The sequence below is a fragment of the Ostrea edulis genome, chromosome 9 (assembly GCF_947568905.1).
Source record: "Ostrea edulis chromosome 9, xbOstEdul1.1, whole genome shotgun sequence".
Lineage (NCBI taxonomy): Eukaryota > Metazoa > Mollusca > Bivalvia > Ostreida > Ostreidae > Ostrea > Ostrea edulis.
In genome coordinates, this window is record NC_079172.1 from 41,824,787 (window position 1) to 41,842,661 (window position 17,875).

Here is a 17,875-nt window from a genome sequence, read left to right on the forward strand (position 1 = left end):
TTTAAATTGAAGTCAGACAGATATACGAGTTCTCTTTATGGGATAGCTTATGGTGCAAGCAGTTTCTGCGAAAAAGCAAAATCCATATTATATAAATCACTTTCTTATCTGTAATTTGTCTATATAACAACAAGAGGCCCACAGGCCTTATCGGTCACCTGAGTACTAGTGAAAAAGTATCACTACTCCCAAGGGCTATGAAATCTAGAAAAAAGGTTAGGGTTAGGGTTACACAAGATGTGTTCTTAAAACTTCAATGCCCTCAAAAGTGCATACACTGATGAAAGGTTTTATATAATATAATAGGTGTATTAACATTTAAAAAACATATGACTAATTTGGACCAATCCTAGAGTCAAAACCCTGGGTTGTGAAATTCACCATTTTTTTGTACGTCTTTTTCTGCTATTCCTCAGTATGCATTTAGATTTTATACGGTATCAGCAAACTTACACATAAAACTCTATATACTAAGTTTGGTCACACCCTGGGGTCAGAACCCCTACCCTGGGGGTCATCAAATTTACAATTTTGGTAGAGGCCTTCCTGCTAGAGAGCTACATTATTGTCCATTTAGTTTTTCTTAAACATGTGCGGTTCTAGAGAAGATTTTTGAAAATTGGTCAATTTTGGTGAGTTTTTTGCCCCGTCCCTAAGGCCCCAGTGGTACAGGAATCCTGAAATTTACAATTTATGTCCCCCTTGTTCCAAAAATGCTTCATATCATTTATATAGTCATATAGATATTTCTAAAGTAAATCATTTTGAGTCATTGTCGCATAAAATCTTCTTAATTCTATATAGTTTCAATGTTATTTATCAAAATTGTTTTGATTGGACTAATATAAAGCTAAATGAGAATTTACACATTTTGATGATTTTTCTTACGAGTCCTTACGGATCTCCGACTCGTAGTCAATCGCAAGCATTCGTAAATCACCCGTCGGTATCCGTTAATAACTCGTCACAACTCGCACACGCTCGTAAGGATCCGTGAAAGTAGGGGCAAATCTTTTGACATGTCAAAAAACTTTCACGATTGTCCACGGATTTCATTTTCCGTAAATAACTTGTAACAATGCGTAAGTATCGTAAACTGGTCGCAAGAACACGTAAACTGTTCGTAAGAATCCGTAAAACACTCGTAAAAAGTTTTTTGGTTTTTTTTTACGAATCTTTGCGGTTAGTTTACGATATGTTACGGATAGTTTACGAGTTGTTTACGGATTATTACGAATGCCTAAGTGATATTTACGATTTCATTCACGTCAGGTTACAATCGCTTTACGGATTGTTCAGAGTCATTACGAGCGCCTTACGTATAGACACGATTACTTTACGAGTACATACTTAAACTTTACGATTAAGGAAAGGTATAAAAGACGCAAAATCTGACAGTTTCTTTCAGTTGTTATCAAGACATCAAAGAAGTTACACACTAATGTCAGTTGTCGAATGATGGTACAATAGTCTCGCTTTCCCCAGACTCTCGCTCTCGAGACTTTGCACGTGCAAAGTCTCGAGAGCGAGAGTCTGGGGAAAGCGAGACTAATGATGAGTCAAAAACGTAAACAATCGTAACTAACTCCTAACTATTCGTAACAGCACGTTATCAACACTTTAACAGGTCGTGATTTACACGTAAAAGCTAAATTAAATCGTAAATTTCCGTAATATACTCGTAACAATCCCTAAAAAGCTCGCAAAATGTCACAAATTGCTCGTATTTATCCGTCTTCACTCGGAACAAATCGTAAATGTTTGCCGTAAATGCATTGCAAGAACTCGTAATAAACCGTAAATGGCCCGTAAATACTCTTGAAACGTTCTTAAATAGCTTTTTAAAGTGTCTAAATCGTAACAATCCGTGTACTTTTACGGATTTGTGGAATACGTAAGGATCCGTAAGAAAAATCCGTGAATGTGAAGGTGCCATAATACAGAGAACGAATTGGAATTATAAGAATCAAATATTCTTTTTGAAGAATTTATCGATGTGTAAACTCTGGACATTTTATCCATAAACTTACCATAAAAGTGCTTCGCTATAGTAAACTGTAGAAATATCATTATCTTATCACTATCGCTAAAAATATGTTACAAAATTAAGGTAGCTTCCATTCTGTGTTCGTTTGTTCAGCTTGATGTGCAAGGTATTAACAAAATGTTTTTCATTTATGGCGCTAAACATTAAAAATATTATAGCTTATTTTAATACAGTTGACAACTAAATGTTTGACCTTTTTAATGCAAGGATATGAACAATATTTTAGCCCTAACTCTGTCTTATGTAAACAAGACTCGATCTTTGTTTATGTTTACAAACAAACCAGTGAAATGTCAATTTTGTAATTTAAAGCATCCTGATTTTGCCCAGACACAAATTTAACTTACTTTTAAAAGTAAAATATTTAAAGAAGAAAAGATTATCTTTAGGCAATATAGGGCGTATAAAGTGGACGAGGAAAATTTTATTGTGGCCTTTAATCTATACAGCAATTTGCGCGTGCATGCATGTCTGCATGTTGTCTCCAGGGTGTAGCTTACCGAAAGTTGTACTACTCGAACGGAGCATGTGCATGTATTTAAGAAATAAATTTCAATTTTGAAAATACTTGAGGTTATGAACTGCTACGCTTCACGTCGGCATGCTTCTTGAAGCGTTAGCGTCTATATTTGTCGGAATTCCCAGCCGCTAAAAATTTGAAAACCGTGATTATATTTTACTGAACATTTTATTCGTATAAAAATCTCAGCGGCTCACTCCAGGCGGCTTTATCTTGACGAACTTATTGTTGACATGACGCATTTTTGTCGTGCTTTTGATCGACACGGATTATATTGAAATTTAGAAATGGATTAGAATTCAATCAGCAAAATGAAAATTTCATGTTATACGATTCCAGTGACGTATATAAATCAAAGGTAAAAATAGGACGATCTTTCAAAGTATTGAACGTGTTAGGATACATGCATAAGATTTAAATTCTCTTTTAAAAAAAAATATTTCTCTCCAATATTTTCGTGGCCGTCCTCGCTGAGTTTTTACCGCCCGTATGATAATTAGTAGTATTAATGAAAAGTTCATGTTACGAGCAGTGATCAATTTCATAAGTCCCATAAAAAATGCAAAATTAAGGGTAAGGCGAATACGGACCCCTGGACAAAGAAGAGTATGCATCACCTGTTGACCGATCACATCCACCGTGAGCCCTGTATCGTGATCAGGTAAACGAAGAAATCCGAAGTTAAAAAAGTGTGTAAAGAACGGCCTAACAATTAGTATGGACTATGAAAGACGTCAGACAACATTTGACCTAACGATAGGCAGATTGTATTTGTAAATAAAATCATTATGACGACCATGGATATTGCGAAATAACACTGTTAAAAATCCTTTAACACAAACTTATTTGTCATTAGCTTGCCTCCATTAAAAATTTGATCATATGCAGAACTTTCTCTCGCGTATCGAATCAGTTGAAACATAAACATCACATGCAGGTAATAATGAAATATTACTACATCATGGAGTATTCCACATCTGCTTCATATTTAGATATTTTATTGAACGTAGATGTTAACGCCAATCTGATTAAAATTAGCTGTTTTGAATCTGCTACCGCTTCATCAGTGTAGCGACATAACAATAACGGAGCGGATCAAAAGATCTTATTTTAATCAGATTGATGTTAACGGCAAACTAACAAGTCAACTCCATAAAACGTCTCCATATGAGTGAAAAATTCTCGAGTGGGACGTTAAACCATATACAATCAATCATCAACTTTATGACAAACGGGATGACTTCAGCCTCTACATCGTCATCTTCCCGTATTGTTTATGCGATAAATCTTGATTTATATGCGATAAAGTTTGATTTCCATTCGATAAGCATGTTATTCATATGTGTAAATCTTAATAGTCTTGTTATTTATATTCGATAATATTGTAAAATGTTCGATGAATCTTCATTTATATTCATAGATAACAAGATTATACAATATAAATAACAATATTATCGAATATAAATGACAAGATTTCTTATTACAATTTTCGCATATGAATATCAAAATTACCGAATGTAAATCATGTTTTATTGAATAAATAACCAGATTTTCGAATGCAGATAGCAAGATTATCGATTAAAAATCAAGATTTATTCCATGTAAAGCAAACTTTTGACAAATAAATATCAACATTATCGAATATAAATCTAAATTTTTGCATATAAAATAATTATTATCAAATTTAAATCAGGATTTTTGTAATATTGTAATGTTTTACATGCATAGAATGAATGAAAGGCTTAATTGTTGAAGTCTAAAAAAGAAAGTGTACCACAAGGTTCATTTCTTGGGCCTCGTCTATTCCATGTCCTTATTTTGAATGATATATTTCTACGTTGGTGATAACACCTTGACATGAAAAAGTTTGTACATTAATTAGTTTCCCGCGAGGAGAAACTACATATATCATCCACTGGTTCAAGGTAACTTGTAGGCCGACCAATCAATCTACATGTCAAACCATTGCTTTGGGAAAAGAACATGTGTGAAAACAAACCTGTGTGAAAACAAACCTGTTTATTTGAGGACACTATCAAACTCATTGGTGTAGAAGAAATCAATTCCAGAATAATGGAAGACTGTGGATGTTTTTTACGGATTGGATCCCCGCCCCCCGCATTTTTATTTCAATGTCATTGATAAAACTTTAGACTCATATGGTAAATCTAATGTACATATACATGTAGGGTTAATAGATTTCGTGAAACAGGGTCACCCTGGCAATAGTCTCTTCCAATTTCAAAAGATTCTGAAAAAGTACCATTTTGTATAACACAGATCATTATACTGTTACATGCCAACTCCATACTTGTCCATTACACCTGGCAAACAAAACTCGGCTAGCTAGGCAATTGAAGCGCATCCCTGTGGAAATATTGGCACAGAATCGCAGTCTTTCATCGAAGAGGGGAGCAATGTCGACGATCTGCTGTCAGATTTCGATTCCAAAGCAAAAGAGGTTCTGGACAGCATGGCACCCCTTCGAACCATCACCATCAAAGGCGACTCCCTCAAACCGTGGTACAATGACTCAATCCATGAAGCCAGACAACGGAGAAGACAGCTGGAGCGTAAAGCCATGAGCTCAGGCCTGGAGGTGCTTGCGGAGCAGACCTGAGCTGTGGTGCATATGATCAACTCCTCCAAGTCCAGCTATCATCAGGAAAAGCTGATCACAGCGGACAGTTAAAGACTATTAGAGTTATTAGCAGTCTGGTGAATTATAATGCAGGAACTCCCTTACCATCGGCTACCAGTGACCAGACCCTTGCCGATGATTTTGTGCAGTTATTACACCACGTCTGAAAAAGCCTGGATTTGATATGAGAACTTTTAGTAACCATAGACCAGTATCAAATATTCCATTCATCAGCAAGGTCATCGAGCGTGTTGTTGCACAGCAGCTTAATAGCCATCTCACCAGGAATGGTCTACATGATGATCTACAGTCAGCTTATAAGACCGGTGCCAGCACTGAGACAGCCATCCTACGAATAAAAGCAGACGTAGAAGCAGTACTGGATGAAGGTGACGCTATGCTCTTGGTCCTTCTTGACCTAAGTGCGGCATTTGATACCATCGATCATACCCTCTTGCTGGAGAGACTACGTGTGGAGGCTGAATAGACGGAACAGCACTCCATTGGGTACAGTCTTACTTGAATGGCCGCATCCAAGCGGTGAAGATCAACACCAGTGTGTCCTCAGATGTACCACTGTCCACCGGAGTGCCCCAAGGGTCTGTTCTCGGCCCCCTTCTCTTCCCGGTGTACCTTCTCCCACTCAGGAGAGTTATTAACCAATATGCCATAAACGTCATGGGTTCGCAGATGACACTCAACTTTACAGCCTTTTGAGTGTAAAAAGCACTACCAAGCGGACCTATCAAGTCAACATTATGGAGGAATGCATAGCAAGTGTCCGAACCTGGATGACTGTGAACAAACTTAAACTAAATGATAGAAAAACTGAGATTATGGTGGTTGCTAGTGCCCACAACCAGTGTCTTGTGAAGGATATCCGTCTGACGATTGGTGAGGCAATATTGACACCTAATTCTACTGTTAAAAACTTCGGTGCTGCCCTGGACGACACCTTATCAATGGAAATACAAGTCAACTCCGTGGTAAGGAAGATGTACTTCAACATCAGGAGAATATCCAAGGTGAAACACCATCTCACCCAGGAAGCGTGTGCGAAGGTCATCAATGCAACAGTCATATCCCACCTTGACTATCACAATGCCCTCCTGCTTGGCATGACCGATCGTCCCATGCACCGACTACAAGTGGCTCAGAACAACGCTGTACGTTGTCTCACAAGAACATGCTACAGACAACATATTTCGCCGGTACTTCAACAACTACACTGGCTGCCGGTAAATCAACGTGTTGTGTTTAAAGTGCTGACAACCATACATAAGTCACTACACTCTTTCTCAGCACCAGCATACATGAGAGAGTTATGTCCTGTTTACCAGTCACATAGGACCTTGAGATCATCATCCGACCAATGGAAACTGGTAGTGAAGAAGTCATCAAACAAATACGGTACAAGAGCCATAAAAACACTACATGCACAATTGTGGAATAAAGTGCCACTGGAACTTCGAGAGCTTGAAGCACATGGGGCATTCCGCAAGAACCTAAAAACACTCTTGTTCAAGCGTGAATATGCCCTGTGAATGTAAAATTCAGTGTAATATCAAGGATTCCATGTGCAAGCTCTTGCAAACTGAATTTTGATCCAGCATACGAATACCTGTATGCCAATTGTATCTTGTCAACTCAAAGTCAACCACTTCATCATTTTACTACCATGTTTTATTTTAATTTTTTCTATTGTTTTATCATTTCATTTATAGTTCTTGCAGGTCTTTTATTAGTATATTATCAATAATTATTAGCACAAACATTGTACAGCGCATAGAAACTATAGGTAATTTTGCGCTTTATAAATGAATATAATAATAATAAAAATAATAATTTTATATCTTAAAAAATATTCAAAAATGTAGTTTAAACAATATTTATTCGTAAATAATTCGATAATAATGTTTACAAACAATGTCTTATACATGTAATAGATTTGGAGAAATATTGGCAGCTTTCTTATTAGACCTTTAAATTTTGGATTTCTAAAGGGTGAGTTATCAATATCCCCAAAACAATGTGTAATAAACATTATTCCCCAGAACGACAAACCTGGAGAATATCTTATTTGACGTCCAATATCTCTTTTGAAGGAAAGGCGAAGATAACGAACAGTGATCAATCTCATAACTCCCACAAGCAATACAAAATAGAGAGTTGGGCAAACACGGACCTCTGGATATACCAGAGGTGGGATCAGGTGCTTAGGAGGCGTAAGCATCCCCTGTCGACCGGTCACACCCGCCGTGAGATAGAATTAAAGATATTATTAATCTTATTACATGTACTGTGTTGGTCAAGAGATGTATATTTCATTTTCTAGGAAAGGTTTACTTTTCACGTTTAATGATATTTTAGAATATTTACAATTATATTATTCACATGAAAAAAACTCTTTTCGACACAAATGTCTTTATGAAAAGGTGGTCAAAATGGAAATGTATTTTTTAATGACTTAATTTTTCAATTAATATATTTGTTGTTATTTCAAAATGCTACTCATGTTATTGTTCCTCCAAACTGTGTGAATGCAAGGATGAAAGTTGTCTTGTATTTTTTCCTGCGCCGTAATATTTCAGGTTTTCATAAGGGGTGGATCTGTAACTCTCTGATCTGTCCCAATATTTTCCCAGAGATTTACAGCTCTGCAGACAGGTACGTGTAATTTATTTAATGAAGATATTTACCTGTAGAACATTACAATTAATCGAGGCGTCGGCACAATAGGATGGGCAGTAACTGTACTATCACCGAGTGTAACTACTAAAACAGTTGTGAAACTTCCAACATCCGTGATCATAATAAATATTAAATATTGTTTACAGAAAGACAAGCTTCCAAGCAAGCGTACAGTCATTATCACAATAGCCGCCATTTCCGTTAAAAAACCGGCAAAACTATATAGTAGACCAAAAAGTAGACGATGACCCCCCCCCCTTTTTTTTTTTAAAATTAAAATAAAATAAATCTTAATCTTTATGCACTGTGCAGACTTGAGATCGGAATTATTTCATATATTCAAGACTTTTATATCTGTTTCACGATAGGGCTACATTTTATTAGCCATGGGAAAGTAAGGCCCCAGTGGGCCCTGGAGTTAATTAGATTTTATAAGGCTATTTTCTCTCATTTTAATGAGATAAAATTGATCAAATAAAGCAAACTTTTATGGTATTTTTAGAATACGTTATAAGTTTTCCCAATAAAAGTAGTTCAATAAATTAAAAAGATTTTGTCAATCATTTCTCTGAGAGTAAACATATAATTGCATCTTTTATCGTTTATCATTTTTTCTAAACAAGCTTATTCAGAGGCATCGGCAAAAATTTGATATTGGGGAGGCGAACTGGATCGAAAAGGGAAGGGGGGATCTGTCTAACGTGTTTTGACTTAAATATAGATTTTCACAAGATTCTTGATACTTTCCCATTATGTCAATGTCTTAAAAACACCACCTGATAAAAAACAAAGTTGTTATACTTACAAGCCTGAAAATAGGAAATCATTCTAAAGTTTAAAAAAAAATATTATTTTTACAAATATCGCGTTTTGTGTTATTAAGGTATACATGTATGAACCGATGATTTCAATACAAGTAATACAATAAGGTTTGTTTCCTCTCAAAATATCATGTAGTCGATAAAAAAAAAAAATATTTTGATATAGTAACTCTTCATAATGTAACCATGTGTATGATTTAAACCAAAAGCGGTTGAAAGAATGCGGCAATTCTGGGCCGGGTTTCACAAAACTACCCTAAGATCTGTCATAAGATAGATTATAAGAGTGTCTTAAGATCTGACTTATGACAATCATAAGATACGACAGTTCCGTTTCACAAAACTATCTTAACTTTATAAATCGTATGATAGATCTTAGGACGTTGTTATACTCGTTACATTGTAAAATATCGTGTTTCTTTTATCAAGTTTTAGCTGCATGGATGAATTTAAGGAGGGACTCTACATCGTCATAATGGCCGACTTCCTTTTACAACATGGATGAAAATATAGATATCAGCAATATTTGTCTATTCATTTCAAAACTCATCGCCTAGCTGAGTAGCTTGAAGTAGGTTAGCACGTCGACTGCAAATAAAAGAGAGAAAAATAAGGACGTCGACTGCTGAACTGTAGATCGCGGGTTCGAGTCCAGCAGGGGTTTTAAATTTTGTTCAGAATAGTTTCTACTAAAACTGCATTTTTTGACTAAATAAAGTAAATTTGAAAGTTTTCAGATTCAAAATATTGTTGTGCATATCTTCAACTTTTCATCCATATGAAATTTCTCCGGTGTAGCATACCTCCTTAAATGTTACATGTATATGAGATATTTCAGTATATAAAAATATAAATAGGAAGTTGAAATATTACGATTTTAGTTATTTGTAATTATTAAATGTTTTTATAAAATTTAATACATTGTACTTCTTTTTTACGACCTTACTTATTATTTTGTATTTCAAAAGCTACACTCGGTCTGTGTACTATTTCATTTCTGATACAAAAATAAAAACATTGAATGAGGTTTTTACAGAAACGTTATACCAAAAGTCTTACATATATTTTTTTTATTTCCTTCCTCATTTTCTATTTTCTACTTGCTTAACTAATTTGAAATATAAAGAAAAAAGACAATAGGATTGATGCGTTTGTTACAAGATAGCAACGCCGCACTTGTTTTTTTCTTGTGTTTTTTTTTTTTTGGTGTGTTTTTTTTTTCCAACAAAATAATATACTGAATACAAAAACGGTATTCCGTAAACGACGCTGTGGGTGGGTAGGGAAAACCAGAGACACAGGTAATACTTAAACAAATTTATAACGAACTTTGCATTAATCGTACACTTATTCGACTATACATGTATACTGGGTGCAAAAGCTTTCTTATGTGAAAAAGCCAATAACTGAATGAATGAAATAATACGAAAACTATCAAAAAGATAAAAACGTGTAGAAATGAATCTACCCAACACTGCTTTTGTGTCTACAAACAATAAATGAATGGTATTCGAATACGTTTACTTGTGACCATACAGCGGTTACGAAGTCGGAGTGTGTGCTCTCAGACGAATCAGAGTCAACAGATTTAAGATGTCTATGAAACGATGTCCAAACTTTTCAGTTGCTGAAATATCAGTATTGTTTGACGAGGTGGAGAAAAAAAAAGACATTAGTTTTCAAAACAAAACTACAGTTCCAATGCTATGAAGGAAACTTGGGGAGATGTCACTTCTAAAATCAATGCTGTAAATACAACATAGTATGTCCAGTCGGGAGAAACATGAAGAAAAAGTGGACATGCCTAAACAGCGAAAGTAAGAAAAAGTTGGTTGGCTGTGGGATATTCTAAACGAATAATGAGTTCATCACAAAGCTCACATGTCGCGGTATACGAAGCTTATCAATGATGTCCACATCCTCCATATAGTCTAATAGATTGTTTCTTCCCTGAAACCACGTTCCCTCCGGATAAGTTACCTATTTCTTAGCATAATGTAGTTCAGTATGTTAAGACTTCTAACAATCTTAAGATGGATCTTACAATGTATGACAAATTTTGGTCTTAAGACTGATCTTAGTAGTACATGTAAGATAATTTTGTGAAACTGGGCCCTGGATTCTTCTTGCCGAAATAACGCTTAGGAAATCTAAAATAATACTTAAAAGTTGTTGATCCCTCCATTTTTTAAAAATTGAAATGCAGGAATATGTGTGACAAAGGTAAAAATAAAATATCAACTAGTTGGTTTAGACAGTGATTTTATCTATAATTTTCAGCATTTTCCTTTAAGGAGGTACTCTACATCGTCATAATGGCTTACTTCCTTTTCAAACACGAATGAAAATATAAATATCATCCATATTTGTCTATTCCGTTAAAACTTATCTACCTAGATGAGTAGCTCAATAAGTTAGCACATGTCAGGTACGGGTACACCATGTATATTCCATTTAATTTACCGCTACAGCTCTCGAGCCGTACAATTTTCTCTCTCCCTTTTTTTTTTTTTTTTTTTACCAAAATTACTTTGCCGACGCCCTTGTTATTACCTTTTTGAAATTAAAGGGCGGTGCGCCCCGCCGCCCCTTAAATCCACCATTGACATCTGATTCGGTGTTTCAGACTCTTTAGAAGGTTTTTTTTCCCTTTCTTTTTATTTCAAGTTAATTGTTTGTTGTTGTTTTTTTTTGGGGGGGGGGGGGTTACTTCTCTAGTTTTCCTTTCTACGTCATATGCAAATCTAAATTGAACTGTAAAATACCCCAATACATCTTTATAATTTAAAACAACTCGATCGATATGCCTGCATTTCTTTATTCGATGTAGATGTACAAAATTTTTAATTTACTGTATACTTAATCATGATTGTGGTAAATTAGAGAGAGAGAGAGAGAGAGAGAGAGAGAGAGAGAGAGAGAGAGAGATTAGTAAGCTGTTTTACGTCCCATTCAAGAATTTTTCACTAACTCAGAGGTGTATATAAAAATCTTTTTCGTTTTTCCCACTTTGAATATTTTCAACTTTCACTTTGTTTTGAGAGCTCTAGATTTTAGATAGATATTGAGTAAAATACCCGAAACATTATCTTCTCCCTGGCTGTTAAATGTTTACCACGCACTATGTTGTCATGCATGCCTGATGCCGAAATAGTTTGTAGCATTTCCTTTTTACTGTTTGAAAACTTTGTCCTATGACTTATTCATTGGAGAGTTGAATGAAGTTAGCTCCCTTTTATAGCATTAAGTTATATATATTTATATCGATTCGTTTCTTAGCACTGTTAAAAGTGGTAAATAAATACTGCAAGATAAATAATTGTACATTTTGCAGTATGTTTAAATTATTTAAAAATTCAATTTTGAAAATCTGTTTAAATATTCTGTATGCAAAGCATTAGGGGCTTCCTTATATAATTTTAAAATATAATATAAACGACCCATTGCTTCTATTATTCAACGGGTTCGAATTCTCGGCCGAGCGTTTAAAAAATTTAATAGTGTTTGAAAATAAGCTAAGGAAGCCACTTTAGCTTTGAAAATAGAATGGTGTAGTAATGAGATCAAAGTTTAAAGGGATTAACATGTCTTTGTCACCATACAATCTCTCTCCCAAAGAAGGGCACTAGGTATATTTCAATAGTAATACCGGTATCTAATTATTCCAAACATACTTGGTGCATAACTGCTATTCAATTCAATAATGTAATGCCCTTGAGTTATACAACTCATCGGAATACATCTAGTACATGTATAATATATACACAATATATAACTGCTATACTATCCCTGGGTATCGAGGTGAAAAGTACATTTTGACAATTTATGTAATGAAATTAGTGTTGTATTATGTACTGTGTATGTAATACTGTATAAGATAAGTTTATTCCAATTTTGGGCCCAGACGGCATATCAGCAAGACAGCTTATAAAGAAGGAAATTTCAAATTTTTTTTACAACATCATCTACAGATTACATGAACTGCAAACTACACGTGGATGCAGCATGTGGGGGAAACGAGTACCAATGGCGAATTTAAAGGGGAGCCCCCCTAAATTTTTAAATTTTAGATAAATCGTGGTATCTTGTTTAGAAAAATGTACTAAACGATAAAAGAAGCAATAATTTCTACCACTCCCGGGGAAATCAATGACAGAATCTTTTGATTTCTTGAATTACTTTATTGGGAGAACTTAATTTTTTCCAAAAACCCTTAAAATTTACGTCATTTTACAAATTTCACCTTATCAAAAATTATAGAAAATAGTACACATGACTTAAAATAGGAGACATATTTCAATACTTTGAAGTTTTCCTGATTTCTGACCCTCTTCACATCTTTTTGACCAGTAAAGTAAAAATTGTTTCCGTACCTGATTCTTCATTTGTTTTATGAAAAATGAGAATTTGAGATTTTTACAATTGGGTTCTAAAATGCCCTTTTTTTTTCTTTCTAAAATAACGAATTCATATTGATATTCTCTGTATAAGCACTGTATAACAGGGATGATTCTGGGCAATTTTGAAGTCTATGCCAATATAGTAAAATACTTTGGATTATAGAGCAGAACATAGGATATATATTGCAATATAGTACTTCTTTTACCAGCACCCATTAGATGTTTACAAGCTTCCTATCTCTCAATTTAGATATCGTATACATTTGTTAATATCTGTCTTTTCCCAGCATGCATGCCGAAAGTATTCCCCATATCTCACAGCCATTCAAGGCAATAGGTTTTACCATATGGTCAAAAAGATTTTAAAATGTTTTAATTTGGTGGATGTATAGATTTCATGTCTTTATAAAGTTTGAATGAGGCTTTATTGTAGAGATCAGATTTTGCTTCCTTGAATGAACCACAGGAGGATAATATTACTCCTAGATATTTATATTTGTTAACACATTCAATACATGTGTTACCAAACACGAAGTTTTCTTTAATTAGGTACCCGCTTTTATATACATGTATATAAAAAATGACTACTTTTGTCTATATTTGTATTAATTTCAAAGCACCAATCGTTGCAATATTTTTCAAGTAAGTTTAATATGTTTTGTAGTCCATTCTGGTTTTCTGAAAGCAGTACACGATCATCCACATATAGAAGAGAGGTGGATTTTCTTTCCAAAAAGATTGACAGAGCCTATTGTAAATATCCTGCATGGGGATAAAAATGGACAACTGAATATATAGCATGACCTCTGGCTGTCCTTTGTATTCTATACTGTCTATATTCAACACTCGCAGAACATTTATGTGTCATGTATATATATGTGCTTGTTAGGCAAATACTGATTAGAACTGGTTAATTTCCATGTGTGTCTGACCCCCACAACAGACGTTCCTCTTCATGCATGTTAAATGATTGATTGGTTGAATATTGTTTAACGTCCCTCTCGAGAATATTTCACTCATATGGAGACGTCACCACTGCCGGTGAAGGGCTGCAAAATTTCGGCCTGTGCTCGGCGCTTATGGCCTTTGTCTTGAGCAGGGAGGGATCTTTATCGTGCCACACCTGCTGTGACACGGGGCCTCGGTTTTTGCGGTCTCATCCGAAGGACCGCCCCCATTTAGTCGCCTTCTACGACAAGCAAGGGGTACTGAGGACCTATTATAACCCGGATCCCCATGCATGTTAAAAGGTTGTGTTTATTTTTCAATAAGCACAGAGTCATTATACCGTTACGTCACGTACACTGCATCTTCGCTAGCCAAGGGTGACGCACCGGAAAAGAGAAACACCGTGGAGCGTCACCCTTGGCTAGCACCGGAAAAGAGAAACACCGTGGAGCGTTACCCTTGGCTGAAAAGAGAAACACCGAGGAGCGTCACCCTTGGCTAGCACCGGAAAAGAGAAACACCGAGGAGCGTCACCCTTGGCTGAAAAGAGAAACACCGAGGAGCGTCACCCTTGGCTGAAGAGAGAAACACCGTGGAGCGTCACCCTTGGCTAGCACCGGAAAAGAGAAACACCGTGGAGCGTCACCCTTGGCTGAAAAGAAAAACACCGTGGAGCGTCACCCTTGGCTGAAGAGAGAAACACCGTGGAGCGTCACCCTTGGCTGAAAAGAGAAACACCGTGGAGCGTCACCCTTGGCTGAAAAGAAAAACACCGTGGAGCGTCACCCTTGGCTAGCGAAGATGCGTACACTGAGACGATTAGAGTTCCTACTAATAATATAGTATACATTTTGCTGTGTATGTGGTTGTATATGTTGTTTTCGGGTAGAAGTAGATGATAGTACTCACATCTCTCGCAATCCTCTGCATCAGATTGGACTGAATTCACAAATATAATTTTATTCACTTTCTTGACGTTGTGGATGGAAATGTTTGAAATCATATCGACTTGCATGTACCGTGGATTTGTACTTTGATGTGAGGTAGGCCTATATGGGTTTACTGCTCAGTGCTTTTTGTTAATGACTCTTTATGAAGTTATGCCGTTTTTGGTAGAAGTGAATAATTAATTCTGTCATATAGCACCGTATTTTGCTATCATATATGCTAATTAGCAAAACAATTTCTGGTTTTTTGCTTGTTTTTTAAAATTATTTTTGTTGTTGTTTTTAAAGTATACTTGAGGGTATATGAACTGTGACGCTTTACGCCTGCATACCTCATGAAGCGCGGTAAACCCTTCCGTCGGAAAATGGGTGGGTGTTGAACACTGTGGTACGGGGTGGGGGTGAATTTTTTTAATGTGAACAGTGCATGGGGGATTTAGAGGGGGCGCAGCCGGCGCCCCCCCCCCCCCCCCTAAAATTTTCAAATTTAAGGTAAATCGCGGTATCTTGTTTCGGAAAATGTCCTAAACGATAAAAGAAGCAATAATTTCTTCCATTCCTGGAGAAATAAATGACAAAATTCTTTGATTTCTTGAATTACTTTATTGGGAGAACTTAATTTTTTCCAAAAACCTCTTAAAATCTGGGTCATTTTTATTAATTTCACCTTATTAAAATGATAGAAAATAGTACAAATGACTTAATAGGAGAAATATTTAAAACCCCATAAAATCTGTAAAATCCAGGAGCTTCCGGGGGCTTCGGCCCCCTGGACCCCCATCAGGGCTTCGACTTGCACCCACTGCCTTATAAAGTAGCGCCCCCCGTAACCACAATTCCTGGATCCGCCCCTGGTAAAATATTATATATATAAGATTCTGAGAGATAGTTTAGTCATTATCATATCCCCCTTGTTCCATGATAGTAATATACTGAATTGGATTTACTCGAATAATGTATAGACTATTGACCTCGATAAAATATTCTCCACTGCGTGCCCATCCCACTGATACTTGTACTAAAAGTCTAAGGAAAAGATAACTCTTACAAATCACGCTGTGTACACAAGTACATGTTTATGCCAACTGTAGGATGTTCAATGTTGTCATGCTCTGCAGATTTTTTTGAGAGAAAAACATACAGCCTTCTTCTTGTTTTTTTTTTTTTTTTTTTTTTCCTTATCCGTATACCTTCTCCTTGTAGTCATTGCTATTGAGATTGATATTTGGCGAACGTAAAAATAAGTTAGCTCCCTTTAAAAATGATTTTTTTTCGCCTATTTCTGAATAGTTGTTTTAAAAATCTGTTGAATATTGTGTATAAATTTACAAGATAAAAAATTGTACAATTTTTAGAATCTATAAACGTGTAATACTTAAATCATAAATATTTTTTTAGATATATTAAGTATTCAAAGCATTAAAGACTTGTGTATATATCAAAAAAATGTATACTTATATTGATTTAATACCATTTACGGTATCGTTATCTTCACTTTTTTCATTATATTACCGATTGTTAGGTCGAATTTATTCAAAAAAAGTATTTGAAACAAAGCCGAGGTAGAACCTTGGCTTAGCAAAGAAAATAAGAAGACCCAAGTTGGAAAGACAAGATCCTACCACATGAATCACCCCAATCCATTTACCTGTAGAATACTGGTAGTTTGTAAAAGTTTAACTAAGAGGCCTACTCGACTTGATCAACACGTAGGCAGTGGGTAGCTTCCATTGAGGCAACCGAGGCAACTGCCTCGGTAAAAAAAACCCACCTTTTACGTTGTTAAAATGTCGATAGTTTCTGGGGGGCTGCGCCCCCATACCCCCTGCCTCGGTAATATTCGAACCCAAGCTACGCCTATGGTAGGACATAGCCTATATTCAGTGTTTGTGAATCTGACAGCAGCCTAGCTAGCATTTTGCAGATGCTTGAGACAATGCACAACATACAGAAATGTTGAGCACAGCCCTGTCTAGAGGTATTCTTCTGAACTGCTCAGTTACATAGTGTATTCAAGTTATTGAAATATTTTAAGCACAGAAATATGGATCCCACTGCTGCCTCTGCCCAGGGTTGAACTCACGACCTGCGGAACCATATCTCTTAGCAGTGTGCGACAAGCGCGCTAGACCGCTCAACCATTTAGGCAAGTCTTGAAACTTGCTTTTGATAACAATGGAATTCATTTTTGCCATGCTTTTACACGCTCATTGAGAATGAAAACTCATTGAGAATGAAAATGGGATAGTCATTCGACATAGATCTTTAATACATTATTTTCATAAAGTACATGTTTGCACATATATGCACTCTTATGTTGACTTAATAGTACCAATGCACCGTCCCGTGGTATCTTTTGCATTACAGTGGAGTTATGAATCTATATGTACTTATACTACCTTTACTATTATTACATTTAGTGTTGTTATATGTACATGTACATTAAAAATTTTGATATTAGGCAATCTATTTGTAAGTTACGGATATCAGCTCATAAATTAATGATTGAAGTTGGTAGATATTCTGGTATTACTAGGAATGAACGAATATGTAACAAATGCAACTCCGGTTTATTGGGTGATGAGATCCATTTTTTGATTAAATGTGAAAAGTTTGCTGATGAAAGAAAATCTTTTTGTGGTGCTATAGAAAAAACAGTTAAAATTTTTACCAAACTCAATATACTATGTTCTGAAGAGCCATCCATTCTAAATATAACTGGAAAATTTATTTTGAACAATATATGACACTGTATTTGTATATAACTATGTGTTATGTAATCACTTCTTTCTTTACTTGTATATGTATATGTACATTATTTGTATGTATTTTCATGCTGCCCCTTGATTGGAAATAAATA